General features: G+C 44.1%; 1 protein-coding gene across 1 annotated transcript in view; it reads right to left on the reverse strand.

The window, feature by feature from the left end:
- The window catches only part of ARHGAP32 (Rho GTPase activating protein 32), a 241,496-nt gene that overhangs the window by 146,791 nt on the left and 75,478 nt on the right, over positions 1-19,227 (reverse strand). The window lies entirely within an intron of this gene.

Here is a 19,227-nt window from a genome sequence, read left to right on the forward strand (position 1 = left end):
CCTAACATTGCGGTCCTCTTGCTCCGCCTGGCGGCGTCTCCGCCACCTTGGGGGCTCATCATCATCGCTAGATGATGAGGAGGACGCGGATGACAACAGGAAAGTGGGGTCATCCTCGTCCTCACTGGGACTCTCGGAGTTGGAGGCAAGCTGGGCGTATGCCTCCTCGGCCGAGAGCGTCCGGCGGGCCATAGGGGAGTGTGTGTCTGCGTGTGTATGTGCGTGTGTGTAAATCTTTATTTAGTGTGCGTGTGTGTGGGGGCACTGGTGTTCACAAACTCACCCTAAAACTAACAGAAAAAAAATAAAAATAACAAAAAAAAAGGGCAAAAAATGTGGAAAATTGCGATTTGCTAACAGTGGCCGGACGCTAAGACTGCCGGCCACAGTCAGCGTAAACAAAAAAAATATAAAAACTCCTGCACCCCAAAAAAGTTGGGGGGGGGGGGCAAGCGGCAGCACCCCTGGGGGGGTCTAGGGTCACACAGCTGTGCTGAGGACACCAGACACCCTAACTTAGGGTGATGCAATCAAAGTTATTCAAACTAACTTTTCCTTTAATTTCCCTGCCTAACCCAAACTTTCCCTATACTTTCCCTAAGTACCTGCTGTTCAGATGGGGGTGCTGGGGCACAGATCGGGTCCTGGGGGGCACAGATGGGGTGATGCTGGCACAGACGGACGACGTGCAGGCAGCTCCTCTCTCCTCCGGAACACAAAAGGAGGAGGAGAGGAGCGCTTGCAACATTTGAATCTGCCGCCATCCCGCCCACCAACCAATCAGAGGCGATCCTGAGAGGTGATGTCACCATCACCTCTCAGAATTGCAGGATAGTGATTGGTGGGGTAAAATCACACCACCATCACCATCCTGTTCCGGGTTATCGGGTCTTCAGAGACCCAAATAACCCGGAAACGCAGAAAACCGCAGGTTTGAATTGACCTGCGGTTTTCTGCGATCGCCGACATGGGGGGGTCACAGGACCCCCCGGCGCATTTAGCCTAGGTGCCTGCTCAATGATTTGAGCAGGCACCGGGTTCCGATCACTGCCCGCCGGGCGGCGGTGATCGGAACCATACATGATGTACCGGTACATCATATGTCCTTAAGTACCAGGACATCATGACGTACCGGTACTTCATGTGTCCTGAAGAGGTTAAGTGAATTACGTAATGGATTATTTTCTCACGGAATCCATCATGTCATAATACAAGTGTATCGCCAGCAGAACAGAACCCTCGGGGCTGGCCATACACTTGTATTATGCGGCATGCCGGCACTGAATTACGTGATGGATTCCGTGAGAACAGAATCCATTACATAATTCACTTAAACCCTGAACCCAAACCTGCCAAAAGGTAGGTTCGCTCAACTCTAACACACACCCAACTGGTAACACCTATCTGGACGTTTATTGTAGACTGGTGGCATTTCATTCACCACAACTTAGGGGCACATTTACTAAGACCAGCTTTTTATGCCGGTCTTAGTTTCCCCCTCTGCGCTGCCGTTAGATACGTCTAATTTATGACGTGGCTTGTGCAGGCCAGGGGCGTAGCTATAGGGGGTGCAGAGGTAGCAGTCGCTACCGGGCCCAGGAGCCTGAGGGGGCCCAAAAAGACTTGTGCCACATAAGAAGACACCAGTATTATAGAAAGTGCATGCTGGTCAAGTTACACCTCTGACTGGAGGAAAGGGGTTAGGTCAAGAATTTGACATTTGCGTCGGTTTTCAGGTGCAAATGTAAGTAAATTTGCTGGGACTGGACTCCCAGCCCCAGCAGGCCCCCGCAGAACTGGTGGACAGGGGGCAAAACCGGCTGCAGGACATAATATTGTCGCACGGCCGGACAGAATAGGGGACGTGCAACGCTTTTTACATGTAAAATTGTTGCAAGTCCCTTAGTAAATGTGCCCCATAGAATGATAAGAATTGTTACTAAGACAGACATGTCAGGAGAGGGGACAGGTCCTCTGTAATAATTCTCAGCTAGGACTAGGACTAGGTCAGAACATGCTTTTAGCCTCTTAATGGAAAACAAATGTTCCCATTCATTGAAAATGGTGAAGAATGGAAAAAAAGGATATGAGAAAATAGCAGAACGTAAAGCTTGATTTATGTAATATCAGAAAACCCCTTGAACTCCATATTTGATAGTGGCATTTCAAAGGAGCAGATCTTATGAAATTTTTTCTGTCTCAATGGCGTTACCATGGTAACATCTCAGAGCAGCGCTAAGAGCTGGCGGACATTTATGGTACTCGAACCAACTGTGTGTGGATGGTGTGGTGTCACCCTGGCGCTATGCAGCAACACTTACCGCTGACTTCTCTGACCGGACAAGCACTGCGGAGGCTCCAAGATGGAAGAAGCGGCCCTGTAACCTCACACCTGAAGAAGGACATAGTGGCCCTCAAAAGGGATACAATCAAACACAAAGGGTGACAATAACTAAGCATGTTGCACCAGAATTATGGCGTAAAATGCACCAAAAGAATGGCGTTTTGATTTGCACCAAATATATCCACTGCTTTCACCAGAATTTTCACCATAAAGAATGCATCACGCCATAAATGAATCCTCTTATCAGTAGAAATAGCTCAAATAGCTGTGAACAATTAAGCCAGCTTATATGGTGGTGTTTTGTGTAAAAAGTTGCATTTATGAAAAATGGGAACAAGTGATAGGTGAGTATTAATAGCAGGAAGCATTAATTTTGATCTAATAGAAATGAGCTAAAAACCAGGGTTTTGTCCATAAATTGTCATCTAACAAAACAGTAACAAAAACGTCCCGAGTCTGAGACAAAAGTCGCAATTTACCACAGGAAATGTCGCATTTTGGTTTAAAAATGTTGCATTTTAATGCCATTGGTGTTAAAATGTCACAGATAGAGAGAAATAGGCAGATACAGTTGCGAGAAATAGGCAGATACAGTTGCAAGAAAAACTATGTGAACCCTTTGGAATTTGATGGATTTCTGCACAAATTGGTCATAAAATGTGATCTGATCTTCATCTAAGTCACAACAATAGACAATCACAGTCTGCTTAAACTATTAACACAAAATTATTAAATGTTACCATGTTTTTATTGAACACACCATGTAAACATTCACAGTGCAGGTGGAAAAAGTATGTGAACTCCTAGACTAATGACATCTCCAAGAGCTAATTGGAGTGAGGTGTCAGCCAACTAGAGTCCAATCAATGAGAGGAGATTGGAGGTGTTGGTTACAGCTGCCCAGCCATAGAAAAAACACACACCAGTTCTGGGTTTGCTTTTCACAAGAAGCATTGCCTGATGTGAATGATGCCTCGAACAAAAGAGCTCTCAGAAGACCTACGATTAAGAATTGTTGACTTGCATAAAGCTGGAAAGGGTTATAAAAGTATCTCCAAAAGCCTTGCTGTTCATCAGTCCACGGTAAGACAAATTGTCTATAGATGGAGAAAGTTCAGCACTGCTGCTACTCTCCCTAGGAGTGGCCGTCCTGTAAAGATGACTGCAAGAGCACAGCGCAGACTGCTCAATGAGGTGAAGAAGAATCCTAGAGTGTCAGCTAAAGACTTACAAAAGTCTCTGGCATATGCTAACATCCCTGTTAGAGAATCTACGATACGTAAAACACTAAACAAGAATAGATTTCATGGGAGGATACCACAGAGGAAGCCACTGCTGTCCAAAAAAACCATTGCTGCATGTTTACAGTTTGCACAAGATCACCTGGATGTTCCACAGCAGTATTGGCAAAATATTCTGTGGACAGATGAAACCAAAGTTGAGTTGTTTGGAAGAAACACACAACACTATGTGTGGAGAAAAAGAGGCACAGCACACCAACATCAAAACCTTATCCAAACTGTGAAGTATGGTGGTGGGGGCATCATGGTTTGGGGCTGCTTTGCTGCATCAGGGCCTGGACGGATTGCTATTATCAAAGGAAAAATGAATTCCCAAGTTTATCAAGACATTTTGCAGGAGAACTTAAGGCCATCTGTCCACCAGCTGAAGCTCAACAGAAGATGGGTGTTGCAACAGGACAACGACCCAAAGCATAGAAGTAAATCAACACAACAGAATGGCTCAAACAGAAGAAAATACGCCTTCTGGAGTGGCCCAGTCAGAGTCCTGACCTCAACCCGATTGAGATGCTGTGGCATGACCTCAAGAAAGCGATTCACACCAGACATCCCAAGAATATTGCTGAACTGAAACAGTTCTGTAAAGAGGAATGGTCAAGAATTACTCCTGACCGTTGTGCACGTCTGATCTGCAACTACAGGAAACGTTTGGTTGAAGTTATTGCTGCAAAAAGAGGTTCAACCAGTTATTAACCCCTTAAGGACTCAGCCCTATTTCACCTTAAGGACTTGGCCATTTTTTGCAAATCTGACCAGTGTCACTTTAAGTGCTGATAACTTTCAAATGCTTTGACTTATCCAGGCCATTCTGAGACAGTTTTTTCCGTCACATATTGTACTTCATGACACTGGAAAAATGAAGTTAAAAAAATTAATTTTTATTTATAAAAAATACCAAAATTTACAAAGAAATTGTAAAGAAATTGCAAATTTCCAAGTTTTAATTTCTCTACTTCTATAATACATAGTAATACCTCTAAAAATAGTTATTACTTTACATTCCCCATATGTCTACTTCATGTTTGGATCATTTTGGGAATGATATTTTATTTTTTTGGGGATGTTACAAGGCTTAGAAGTTTAGAAGTAAATCTTGAAATTTTTCAGAAATTTTCAAAAACCCAATTTTTAGGGACCAGTTCAGGTCTGATGTCACTTTGCGAGGCTTACATAATAGAAACCACCCAAAAATGACCCTATTCTATAAACTACACCCTTCAAGGTATTCAAAACTGATTTTACAAACTTTGTTAACCCTTTAGGTGTTCCACAAGAATTAATGGAAAATAGAGATACAATTTCAAAATTTCACTTTTTTGGCAGATTTTCCATTTTAATAATTTTTTTCCAGTTACAAAGCAAGGGTTAACAGCCAAACCAAACTCAATATTTATGACCCTGATTCTGTAGTTTACAGAAACATCCCATATGTGGTCGTAAACCGCTGTACGGGCACACGGCAGGGCGCAGAAGGAAAGGAATGCCATACGGTTTTTGGAAGGCAGGTTTTGCTGGACAGTTTTTTTTTACACCATGTCCCATTTGAAGCCCCCTTGATGCACCCCTAGAGTAGAAACTCCAAAAAAGTGACCCCATTTTAGAAACTACAGGATAGGTTGGCAGTATTGTTGGTACTAGTTTAGGGACATATGATTTTTGGTTGCTCTATATTACACTTTTTGTGAGGCAAGGTAACAAGAAATAGCGTTTTGGCACCGTTTTTATTTTTTGTTATTTACAACATTCGTCTGACAGGTTAGATCATGTGATATTTTTATAGACCAGGTTGTCACGGACGCTGCGATACCTAATATGTATACTTTCTTTTTATTTATGTAAGTTTTACACAATGATTTCATTTTTGAAGCAAAAAAAAAACATGTTTTAGTGTTTCCATAGTCTGAGAGCCATAATTTTTTCAGTTTTTGGGCGATTACCTTGGGTAGGGTATGATTTTTGCGGGATGAGATGACGGTTTCATTGGCACTATTTTGGTGGGCAAACGCCTTTTTGATCGCTTGCTGTTGTACTTTTTGTGATGTAAGTGTCACGAGGGTATCAAGAGCCACGTCTGACTCCGTTATACCCGGGGTCAGGAAGTCGCAGCGGGTGGCTGCGCGCTCTATATCTAAAGATCACGTTGTTTCTTAGTGATTGTTTTCTGTGTTTGCCTTGCTATCCTTTTTGTCTCACTCAGGGATCCGTAGCTTCTCCTCCTCAGCTGTTTCTTGTCTGCCACTCCCAACCTCTTTATATTCTCCCCTCACACTTCTCTAGTTGCCAGTTATAGAGCTTCCTGCCTGGACATCTATACTGACCCACTGGAGTTGTGAATCCTGGTTGTCGTTCCAGAGTGCTACCCTTCGGATCCCTGTTGGGCTTATTGTTGTCTCCTGTTGTCGCCCACCTGGGATTATGTGTTGAGTCTGTGTTGTCTGTCCTCCCCTTGGTGTTTTCCCTTAGAGCTAGTGGTGCGGACTAGTGTTCCCACTGCCCTGTTCACTATCTAGGGCTCAGCTCAGGGAAAGCCAGGGCTTTAGGCACGTGATCGGCGTACGGGTGAGGAACCCGTCTAGGGACGTCAGGGCAGCCAGGTGCCAGCCGCAAGGTGAGTCAGGGGTCACCACCTTCCCTCTCACTTGGGCAGGGCCTTCCTCGTTCCCTCCCTCTGTGTCACGTATGTGATAGCCACGCCGACCGTGATATTATAACTGGCCCTTACTTTTTTGAGAAAAAATAAATAAAAAAATTTTATTTGTTGTTTTTTTTTCTCTACTTAGAATCCAATATGGATCCTATTGATGCCTTGGCAGAACAGCTTCAAAGCCTGTCTTTGGAGGTGGCAGGATTGAAGGCGTCTGTTCTCCAACAACAGCAGCAAATGCAGCAGACCGCACCCCCAGCGGTTGCTATGGGTAACCAGGTTGTTACAGAACCCAAGGTTGCTCTTCCTGACAGATTTTCTGGGGGAAGGGACAAATTTGCGACGTTCCGTGAGGCCTGCAAATTATATTTTAAGTTGCGCCCTTACTCCTCAGGTCATGAAGAACAGCGGGTAGGGATTGTCATTTCCCTGCTTCAGGGGGATCCGCAATCCTGGGCGTTCTCGTTACCCCCTGGTTCTCAGGCTCTTCGGTCAGTGGAGGGATTTTTTGGGGCTTTGGGTCTCATATATGATGACCCTGACCGAGTCGCCCTGGCTGAGTCGAAGTTACGGAGACTCCTACAGGGAGATCGGTCAGCAGAGGAATATTGCTCAGAGTTCCGTAGGTGGGCTACGGATACTCAGTGGAACGACCCGGCTCTCAGGAGTCAGTTCTGCTCTGGGTTATCTGAAAGGGTTAAGGATGCACTGGCGCTGTATGAGACCCCCCTTTCCCTTGATGCTGTTATGTCCCTCTCTATCAGAATAGATAGACGTCTTAGGGAGAGATCGAAAATTCCTGAGCAATTGGTTACCTCTCCCAAGCAACAGTCAGCCTGTACTGACTTAGATGAGCCTATGCAGCTAGGCGGAACTTCTCGTCAGGTCCGTCCTCCCGAGGTTCGCCGTAGGGGGGGGGCTTGTTTTTTTCTGTGGGGGGAAGGGTCATTTCATTAATGTCTGTCCCTCCTTTCTCAAAAACAAAAGACCGTCGGAAAACTACTAACCCCGGGCTGTGCGGAGGATGTCAGCCGGGGGGTATACGTTTCCTCCATACGAACATCTCAATTTGTGTTACCAGCGGTCATTGTTTTTGGTGTTAAGACGGAGTCTATTTCTTTTTTTCTAGACAGTGGAGCAGGGGTAAACTTGATTGATGCCCATTTTGCCCGCACTATGGGTTTGTCTCTCTGTACGCTGCAGAGACCTATTCCCGTATTCGCTATAGATTCTGCTCCTCTGTCTCAGAGAAACCTCACCCATATTGTTCATAATTTACACCTTCGGGTAGGGGACCACCATAATGAGTGTCTTTCATGTTACGTTCTGGAGGGCCTTCCCTCTCCGGTGGTATTGGGTCTTCCCTGGTTGGTAGCGCACAATCCAGTGGTGGATTGGCAGGCCAGGGAGATATTGGAGTGGAGTGAGCATTGCAGAGAGAATTGCTTAAATAACAATTGCTTAATCGTCTCCATAGCTCCCCTACCTACATTTATTTCGGACTTTGAGGACGTTTTTTCTGAAAAGGGTTGTCAGAAGCTACCACCTCATCGTCCTTATGATTGCCCGGTTAACCTGATTCCCGGGGCAAAATTACCCAAGTCCAGGTTGTATAATCTTTCGGGTCCCGAGAGACAAGCCATGAAAGATTATATCTCCGAGAGTCTGGCTAAGGGACACATCAGACCCTCTTCTTCACCCGTGGCTGCAGGGTTTTTCTTTGTTAAAAAGAAAGATGGGGGCCTGCGTCCTTGCTTAGATTTCCGTGAGTTAAACCAGATAACCATCCGTGACCCATACCCTCTTCCTCTCATTCCTGACCTTTTTAATCAGATTGCGGGTGCTAAGTGGTTCTCCAAACTTGATCTTAGGGGGGCCTACAATCTGATTCGTATCAAGGAAGGGGATGAGTGGAAGACAGCTTTTAACACCCCTGAGGGGCATTATGAAAATCTAGTTATGCCTTTCGGTCTGACCAATGCCCCTGCTGTCTTCCAACATTTCGTTAATGATATTTTTAGTCATCTCATCGGCAGGTTTGTAGTCATATACCTAGATGATATCTTAATTTATTCGGCTGATCTGAAAACACATGAGGTGCATGTCAGGCAAGTACTGCAGGTCCTACGGACGAATAAATTATATGCGAAAATTGAAAAATGTGTCTTCGCCGTTCAGGAATTACAGTTCCTGGGATATCTATTATCTGCTTCAGGTTTCCGCATGGATCCTGGGAAGGTCCAGGCAATTTTAGATTGGGATCTTCCTGAGAACCTTAAAGCCCTACAACGGTTTTTGGGTTTCGCTAATTTCTATAGAAAGTTCATTAAAAATTATTCAGTGATCGTTAAACCCCTTACCGACATGACTAGGAAGGGGACGGATTTTTCCAAATGGTCTGACGCCGCTAAAGATGCATTTTCCTCTCTAAAGGAGAGGTTTACCTCGGCACCTGTTCTAATTCAACCTGATGTCTCTCAGCCTTTTATTGTCGAGGTAGATGCGTCAGAGGTGGGAGTGGGGGCTGTATTGTCTCAGGGTCCGTCTCCTGGCAAATGGCGTCCTTGCGCTTTCTTTTCCAAAAAATTATCTTCTGCAGAGAAGAATTATGATATTGGAAATAGGGAACTGTTGGCGATTAAACTGGCGCTTGAAGAGTGGCGTCACTTCTTAGAGGGAGCAATCCACCCCATCACGGTGATTACGGATCACAAAAACCTTCTGTACCTAGAATCGGCTAAGCGTCTCACCCCTAGACAAGCTAGGTGGTCGCTATTCTTTACCAGATTTAACTTTGTAATCACCTATCGTCCTGGGGCAAAAAATACCAAGGCAGACGCATTATCTCGTAGTTTCCCTGGAGGGGGTAATGTTTGTGATCCGGTACCTATTTTACAAAGAGGAGTGGTTGTCTCTGCTGTACACTCTGTTCTAGAGGGAAAGGTGTTAGAGGCTCAGGGGGACGCCCCGGCCTCTTGCCCCTCAGAGAAATTGTTTGTACCGTTAAACCTGCGTCTTGAATTATTAAAAGAACATCATAATTCGGCACTTGCTGGACACCCGGGTAGTAAAGCAACCTTGGAGCTATTATCTCGTCGTTTTTGGTGGCCAAGGTTGCGTCAGGATGTTATGGATTTCGTGTCTACTTGTTCTACTTGTGCACGCGCGAAAGTCTCTCATACACGTCCAGCAGGGTCTTTATTGCCACTTTTCATCCCCAATAGGCCATGGACACATCTGTCAATGGATTTCATCACTGACTTACCGTTGTCGGCGGGTAAAACAGTTATCTTGGTAGTAGTAGACAGGTTTAGCAAAATGGTACACTTTATTGCGCTACCCGCACTTCCTAATGCTAAAACTCTTGCTCAGGTGTTTATCAGTGAAATCGTGAAGCTTCACGGGGTCCCTTCCGATGTGGTTTCGGATCGGGGAACCCAGTTTATTTCTAAGTTTTGGAAAGCTTTTTGTTCCCGTTTGGGGGTTCACTTGTCCTTTTCCTCAGCTTTCCATCCTCAGTCGAATGGACAGACTGAGCATACCAACCAAAACCTAGAAACATATTTAAGGTGTTTTGTGTCTGAAAACCAAGAGTTGTGGTCATGGAATACTGAGAGAGTAGTGGATGCATGGAATAGCCTTCCTGCAGAAGTGGTAGCTGCAAATACAGTGAAGGGGTTTAAGCATGCATGGGATAGGCATAAGGCCATCCTTCATATAAGATAGGGCCGGGGGCTATCCATAGTATTCAGTATATTGGGCAGACTAGATGGGCCAAATGGTTCTTATCTGCCGACACATTCTATGTTTCTATGTTTCTATATTTACCGTTAGCTGAGTTTGCCATAAATAATCATTATCAGGAGTCCACTGGCAAGTCACCATTCCTTGGTGCATACGGTTTTCATCCCCAATTTTGTACTTTCAAAGAAGGGGGGTCTTCTGGGGTTCCCGAAGAGGAAAGGTTTTCTTCATCTCTTTCATCGGTATGGCAGTAGGTGCAAGTTAACTTGAAAAAGATGAGTGGTAAATATAAATGCATGGCCGATAAGAAACGGTCGCCAGGTCCGGACCTAGGAGTGAATGACTATGTGTGGTTGTCGACTAGGAATATTAAGTTGAAGGTTCCTTCTTGGAAACTGGGTCCTAGGTTCATTGGTCCCTATAAAATAGTAGCCGTCATTAACCCTGTGGCTTTTCGCCTGGAGCTACCTCAGACTTTTAAGATCCATAACGTCTTCCATAAATCGTTACTCAAGAAGTATGTTCCACCTCTAGAACCATCGCCGCTGCCACCTCCTCCTGTTATTGTGGCTGGTAATCTGGAGTTTCAAATAGCCAGAATTGTTGATTCTCGTCGGGTCCGCCGCTCTCTTCAGTATCTGGTGCATTGGAGGGGTTACGGTCCCGAGGAAAGAATGTGGGTTCCAGCGTCAGAGGTAAACGCCAACAGGTTAATTCAGACTTTCCATGCCTCTCATCCGGAGAGACCTGGTCCTGAGTGTCCGGAGGCCCCTCGTGAAAGGGGGGGGTACTGTCACGAGGGTATCAAGAGCCACGTCTGACTCCGTTATACCCGCGGTCAGGAAGTCGCAGCGGGTGGCTGCGCGCTCTATATCTAAAGATCACGTTGTTTCTTAGTGATTGTTTTCTGTGTTTGCCTTGCTATCCTTTTTGTCTCACTCAGGGATCCGTAGCTTCTCCTCCTCAGCTGTTTCTTGTCTGCCACTCCCAACCTCTTTATATTCTCCCCTCACACTTCTCTAGTTGCCAGTTATAGAGCTTCCTGCCTGGACATCTATGCTGACCCACTGGAGTTGTGAATCCTGGTTGTCGTTCCAGAGTGCTACCCTCCGGATCCCTGTTGGGCTTATTGTTGTCTCCTGTTGTCGCCCACCTGGGATTATATGTTGAGTCTGTGTTGTCTGTCCTCCCCTTGGTGTTTTCCCTTAGAGCTAGTGGTGCGGACTAGTGTTCCCACCGCCCTGTTCACTATCTAGGGCTCAGGGAAAGCCAGGGCTTTAGGCACGTGATCGGCGTACGGGTGAGGAACCCGTCTAGGGACGTCAGGGCAGCCAGGTGCCAGCCGCAAGGTGAGTCAGGGGTCACCACCTTCCCTCTCACTTGGGCAGGGCCTTCCTCGTTCCCTCCCTCTGTGTCACGTATGTGATAGCCACGCCGACCGTGATAGTAAGGTGACAAAAAAAATGGTTTATTTAGCACAGTTTTTTTTTTTTATGGTGTTCATCTGAGGGGTTAGGTCATGTGAAATGTTTATAGAGCCGGTCGATATGGACACGGCGATACCTAATTTCTTTGGGGGAAAACTTTATTTTGAACTTTTGGGGGTCTAATCCCCTTTACAATGCATTCCAATACTTCTGTATTGGAATGCATTGGCTGTATGAGTAATACTGTGTGTATTACTCATACAGCTTCCGGCCTGTGAGATCCAGGGGGCTGGATCTCACAGGCTCGTCACCGGAAGGCAGCGCTGATGCCTAAGGAAGGCATTGCGCTGCCTTGCATGCCATCGGGTCCCCCCTACAGCCGCATGGGGACCTGATGGCACCGCCGATCGCCGCCGCAAACCTCAGGTAAAGCTGCAAACCGCAGGTCTGAATTGACCTGCGGTTTGCTGCGATCGCAGATGCGGGGGGGGGGGGTCACATGACCCCCCCCGGCGTTGTGACAGGATGCCCGCTGAAAGATTTCAGCGGCCATCCTGTTCCGATTAACCCCCGCCGTGCCGCAATGTAGTTTTAAAGTTAGTACGTCATGGGTCCTTAAGGACTCGGCAAACATGGCGTACCGGTACGTCCTAAGTCCTTAAGGGGTTAAATCCAAGGGTTCACATACTTTTTCCACCTGCACTGTGAATGTTTACATGGTGTGTTCAATAAAAACATGGTAACATTTAAGTCTTTGTGTGTTATTAGTTTAAGCAGACTGTGATTGTCTATTGTTGTGACTTAGATGAAGATCAGATCACATTTTATGACCAATTTGTGCAGAAATCCATATCATTCCAAAGGGTTCACATACTTTTTCTTGCAACTGTAAATCAGGTTTATATTTTAAAAATTCACAGCAATACCATGATTCTAAAATATAACTTTTAATATTTATATATAAAAATGGTCAATACATCCCTCTAATATATAGACATTCGATAATAAAGTGAAAAAAATGTGGATCGGCAGCTGCCATCTATAGTTGACCAAACAGTTAATATTACTATGCCATAATTGACAGATTTGTCCATATCCTCTATCTGATATGTGTCATTGGCAACATTCCTGGTGTGATTCTGATATAAAGATATAGTCCTAATATAATTGATAGAGGATTATATATCTAGTTACATGATGTGGTACATTCCAGCCCGGCCACAGTCCTAAGCACGAGATAATTGAACGACTTGGGGTTTTTTCCATGAATATTGTAACCCTTTTTCGCTCACTCATTTATCTATTATCTCCTGCTGATAGCAAGTGACCTGATCATCTTATCGAATTGATTAATCAGTATCTGTTTGGTTACTGGCCTATCTTATTTTATGCTCCAATATCTCTTTGTGTATCTTCAAAGAGAAAAAATATAAATAAAAAGAAAATAAAAACCTTTATATATATGTAATAATATTTGTAATATTCTATGGTGATAGGTACTCTGTCAGATATGTCCCCTGATGAGCCTGACACCAACTAGGCGAAACGCGTAGGGACAGTATTGGACATTTCACTTCTGTATTTCTACTAACTATATTTCTTATATATCCTACTTGATATTAGGGTGTTGTCTGTCACTTATTATTGATATACATTTATTATTTTTTTTGTGTAGTTTAGCCCAGGCATTCCTATAGGGTCCCTCACTATATAGGCATCCATCCCACTATAGGGTTAACTAGGGACAATAGGAGGCACGAGAAACGGGATCGCCCCTATCGGGGCGGCTATTCCGTATTTAGGTAGGGCTACTACATTAGGGCCAGAATTAGGGCTAATACCCCCTAACAGGTTTCACTAACATCTACTAATCCAACAGCAAATATCCTGCTACTCTATCTGACCCTAGTTTTTGAATTTATTTTTATTTTTTCTTCTTTTTTCACTTTATTATCGAATGTCTATATATTAGAGGGATGTATTGACCATTTTTATATATAAATATTAAAAGTTATATTTTAGAATCATGGTATTGCTGTGAATTTTCAAATTGTTGACCATATTCTACTATAGAATTCCTTGAACAGGATTATGTTCAATCTGTGAATATTATATTTTAAAAAGTCACATTATAAGAGAGGCGTGCGCCTTTTTATATATGAGGTGAAATAAATCGCCTCTTTTGATTTGTAATGTTTGTATTTTCTTGGCGCCAATTACGCCATTATTGATAAATGTTCCCCAAAGTGATCTTTCGTCTGTGCCGTGTCTCTATCCTCCGGCAGCTTTCATTTTTTTGCCTGCACACATTTTCACAACTCAGAGATGCAATGGGGCACATTTACTAAGACCAGCTTTTTACGCTAGTCTTAGTTTCCCCCTCTGCGCTGCTGTTAGACTTGTCTAATGCCTTGTCATAAATTAGGCACAACTATGGCAGTCCTTGCGCGAAAACTACACCAGTCCCTGGCTGGCATCCTTTTTCGCTAACATTTACAGTATGCCTGTTTCCCCGGTTTAAATGTTAGTAAATTTGCCGGGGCTGGAGTCCCGGCCCCCACCCCCAACTGGCGGACACGGTGTAAAACCGACCAGTTAATACAGCTGGTTAAAAAAGTGGACTTGCAACTATTTTACAGCTAAAATAATCGCAAGTCCCTTAGTAAATGTGCCCCAATATCTCTACATTACATAGCAGCACAGGACTCGATGATAAGCACATAGTGATATTATACCTGGTCATTACAGTCTGTGCTGTGGCACATTTCTGGACAATGTGATCTGTAGCTAAGGGCACATTTACATGGGCAGACTGTGCCACGTTCACCTCCTGTTGCGTGACCTGTTACTAATGCGGCACAAATAACATTACCATTTGTCGGTAGCTCATTGCCCTGTGTAAACTATTTGGCGCCAAACACACTGTAATGGAACCAGTGATCGGAGGAACAAGTGCTTGTCCTGATAAAGACGGCAAAACTGCTGCATGGAAATGCAGATAAACGAGTGGAAAATGATCAAAAATGAACATTTTGTTCCCGATCATTGGCCTGTGTATCAGCCCGTGAAAGTCCTTGGGCTTTGAACATAATCCAGCCAGCATCAAAAACTGCAATAATCCTGTGATGCTCTGTGTTCGGAATTAGGCAGTGTTCACACTTGGGTCAGTTTATATCAGAATATACAAATGTAGTCAGTGCACTCTGTAAGTGGTGACGAGGTGCAACGAGAGGCGGGGCAGTGCTCCTGATCGTCCAGGTGACTCACAGAGCACTCAAATCTGATTGCGGCAATTTATTAGGTATCCGCAGTAAGAAGAACAGGAGGATGAATAAGGGTATGGTCACGTAGTTTCGTTCAGGCCTCTGTCACAGGTTCTGAAAAAAACATTGGACAAAAAAAAAAAGTTTTTGGCCAGTAAAAAAAAGCGGTGACCTGAATGGCGACTGAGTTTGTCTCTGTTTGGTTTACTTATTCGCGGAACCCAGCACTTCAATTATTTTTGTTATTCTGCGCCTATTACAAAACAGAACAACTTAAACGGCTAATACTGGTGCGCTCCCAATGCAAACAGCTGTGAGGTATAAAGAAAATCAGTAAGGACACACAACATATGAGCTATAATACATCTAAGGCTACTTTCACACTAGCGTTTTTCTTTTCCGGCGCTGAGTTCCGTCCTAGGGGCTCAATACCGGAAAAGAACTGATCAGTTTTATCCCCATGCATTCTGAATGGAGAGCAATCCGTTCAGGATGCATTAGATTGTCTTCAGTTCAGTCACTGAACGGCGTTTTTCGATGGAGGAAATCTCCGTCCAAAATACCGGATCAGTTGCCGGAATTAATTTACATTGAACCGTATTAGTGCCAGATCCGGCATTAAAAATACCGCAATGTCGGATCCGTCCTTCCGGTCTGCAGATCCGGAGAGATGGATCCGTTCTTGCAATGCATTTGTAAGACGGATCCGCATGCGGATTAGTCTACAAATGCTGTCCGTTTGCATGCAGATTGCCAGATCACTCTGCCGCAAGTGTGAAAGTAGCCTTAGTAACAATATAAACTACCTGGGTAACACATAAATAGTACACAGTGGTCATCATGTGGGAGGGGGAGGATGTCATGCCGTCATTAGGGGTATGCGGATCCCAGAGGAGAAGCTGCACTGAAGGTCGACTAGATCCTCCTCCAATAGCTCAGTATGATGAATGGAATGAGGGACTGTCCTGGGTATATAACATGAGGCACTCAGATCTCTAAAATATACAGCTGTTCCCATGCCCCACTGGATGATACAGTAGGTCATAGAAGAAGGTAATGGAACAACCCCTCATCACATTGATCACACTGAGCTAATGCCAGCCGGCCTTATTTTAATAATCACGCCCCCAATCCCTTTGACTGACAGCACTAGACCCACCGGTCTAGCGATGAGATCCCGTGTCTGCGCACTCGCATCTATGATGGCGCATGCGCACTGGACGTTTCCCGTTTCTCTTGGCTAGTGTATTCCTCTAGTGCACATGCGCCGTCATAGATGCGAGTGCGCAGGCACGGGATCTCAGCGCTAGACTGGTGGGTCTAGCGCTGTCAGTCAAAGGGATTGGGGGCGTGATTATTAGAAAAAGGGCTGCAGTATAATTACATGGGCGTCGCAGAAGCAGTGCTCGGAAGGCATAAGCCCGCCTCTGAGTGCTCCTTTTGCTCATTAGCATATTTTAAAAAGTTGATTTTCCTGCCAAACCGGACCTAATAGAGGAAAGGTATGCTTTTTGTCAGTGTTATCAGCCCTACTGGGCTATATGCCAAGTAGGGTAGACAGACCCTCTTTAAGCCACGTGATGATGAACTGGAGTGTAGACGACTCTTCAAACAGCTGATCGGCGAGGGTGCCGGGAGTCGGACCTCCACTGATCAGATATTATTGATCTTTCCTGAGGATAGGCCATCAATATTAAAGTCCCCAAAAAAAACATTTAAGCTGAAGACCTCTGAACAAATGTTCTTTTGCTTCATGACATTTTTTCCCCATGATGACCACTATGCATGAAGGTAGTTTGTATTGTTATTTTGATGTATTATAGCTCACATCTTGTGTATTACAGTGACATGTGAGCGGGAGGACCAAATCGTTGAGTTCTCGTCACATTATTTGCCTCAATGATCCTCCTGTCCTTTTTGCAGATACCTAATAAGCCAACATTTGTGTGTGCAGCCTGTGATTAATTTTCCACATCAGACAACACAATATACCGCCAGATCCATTACACGACATATATCACTATGCCCAATGACTTGTGAAGGGGTCTGTTGGGTTCAGTTGTGGTTTCCATTGTTCTGGCAGGAATTTTCCTGTCCAACCTGCAATGGAGGAACCAAATAGATGTGGACTGCCTTGGATGCAGGGACCCAGAACTACATGCAAGTTAGGGTGCTTCCACATGTTTAGGTTTTTTGACACAGTTTTTGAAGACAAATTCAGGTTTGAATTATAAAAGTAGAAAATATTAAAGGGGTTGTGTCACGAAACACATTCAACATTTTTCAAATCATCACCTGGATCTGAATACTTTTGTAATTGCTTGTACTTAAAGGGCTTCTGTCACCCCACTAAACTCTTTTTTTTTTTTTTTGTGTACTTATAATCCCTAACCTGCCATATTGCCATACATTATGTTATTAATAATTTTCGTTCAGTAGATTTAGCAAAAAACTTACTTTTATGATATGCTAATTACCTTTCTACCAGCAAGTAGGGCGTCTTCTTGCTGGTAGCAGCCGCAGAAAACCGCCCCCTCCTCTTGTTGATTGATAGGGCCAGCCGCTATCTCCTCCTCCGACTGGCCCTGTCAGCATTTAAAAAATCGCGCGCCTGTGTTGATTCGGCGCAGGCGCTCTGAGATAAGGAGGCTCGCCTCCTCAGCACTCCCTCAGTGCGCCTGCGCCGATGACGTCTTCTTTCGGTGACAAAAAGGCTTATGTCCCACAAAATGGTACCAATAAAACCGTCACCTCATCCAGCAAAAAATGAGCCCCTACATAAGAAAATCGTTCAAAAAAAAAAAAATTGTCACTTGACCGAACCCCTCAGGTGAACGCTGTAAAAATAAATAAATAAAAACTGTGCTAAAACAACCTATTTTTTTGTCACCTTGCCCCTTAAAGTGTTATAATGAATGATAAAAAAATCATATGTACCCAAAAACAGTACTAATAAAACTGGCACCTTATCCCCTAGTTTCCAAAATGGGGTCACTTCTTGGGAGTTTCTACTGTAAGGGTGCATCAGGGGGGCTTCAAACGGGACATGGCATCTAAAAACCATGTGGCACTCCTTTTCTTCTGCGCCCTGCCTTGTGCTAATACAGCAGTTTATTAAGGGGTGTAGTTTCTACAATGGGGTCATTTATGGGGGTATCCACTATGTAGGCCCCACAAAGTGACTTCAGACCTGAACTGGTCCTTAAAAAGTGGGTTTTGGCAATTTTCTTAAAAATTTTAAGAATTGCTTCTAAACTTCTAAGCCTTCTAAAGTCCCCAAAAAATAAAATGACATTTCCAAAATGATGCCAACATAAAGTAGACATATGGCGAATGTTAAATAATAAATATTTTATGAGGTATCACTTTCTGTTTTAGAAGCAGAGAAATTGACATTTAGAAAATTGCTAATTTTTCAAAATGTTTGGTAAATTTGGTATTTTTTCATAAATAAAGGTGAAATATATTGACTCAAATTTATGACTATCATGAAGTACAATGTGTCACGAAAAAACAATCTCTGAATGACTTGGATAAGTAAAGGCGTTCCAAAGTTATTACCACATAAAGTGAGATATGTCAGATTTGCAAAATTAGGCTCTGTCAGGAAGGGGGAAATGGCCCGGATGGGAAGTGGTTTTAAGCTGAAGTATATCACAACAGAAGGCAAACAACAAAAATTAAGAACTCACATACAATGGGGGTCATTTACTAACTCCAGCTACGCCCCTTTTTTGTGACTTTAAACTCCCATGCAACAAAATGTTGTCGTACATTGTTTTTACTCCATCCTTACACTGGGGAGTGGCGGGAGTCGGGACATCGGCAAATTCACTAATATTTTTGCCTGAAAAAAGAAGTAAATAATGTTGGAGTAGATTTCACTCCAGGCACATGGATTGCCGGAGGATGCGCCCAATTTATGACGATACCTGTGCTTCGTTATAAATTAGGCGCATACTCTGGCAGCACAGATTGATAAATGGCCCCCAAAAAGTTTTACACAACAGCGAGCTGGCCCTTTAAATGAGCACAGCTGTATACCGTGCTGGTCTCTGTAGTTTGCCCCGAGCTGTCCTCTGACCTCCCTGATCTCAAACCTTGAACTTGTGAATGACAGTCCAGGTCATGGGATGCATCCTCCCCTATGGTGGGAAATCTCTCCCCCAGTGAATCCCAGGATCCTGCTGCGCCCAGGGGCTTCACACACACAGTAGCTGGTTCCTCTCTATTCCATGATAGATTATTGCAGACTGAGAACATAACATTTACATTAAAGGAGGAAAATGGGGAGTGCCCCTCCATTCTTCTCCTCTGTCGGTATGTGCTCAGGATCTTTTCTGGGTTGTGTGATCCATCATAAAGTATGTCCCAAATGGATGAAAGTCTTTTTTTTTTTTTTGCAGAAAAGCTTAAACATAATACAAGAAGAAGTTTTGTAACTTTCTAATATACTTCAAGTGCTCACCAGTTTAAAGGGAATCTGTCACGTCATTTTCACCAA

This window comes from Bufo bufo, chromosome 1, assembly GCF_905171765.1.
Source record: "Bufo bufo chromosome 1, aBufBuf1.1, whole genome shotgun sequence".
NCBI lineage: Eukaryota > Metazoa > Chordata > Amphibia > Anura > Bufonidae > Bufo > Bufo bufo.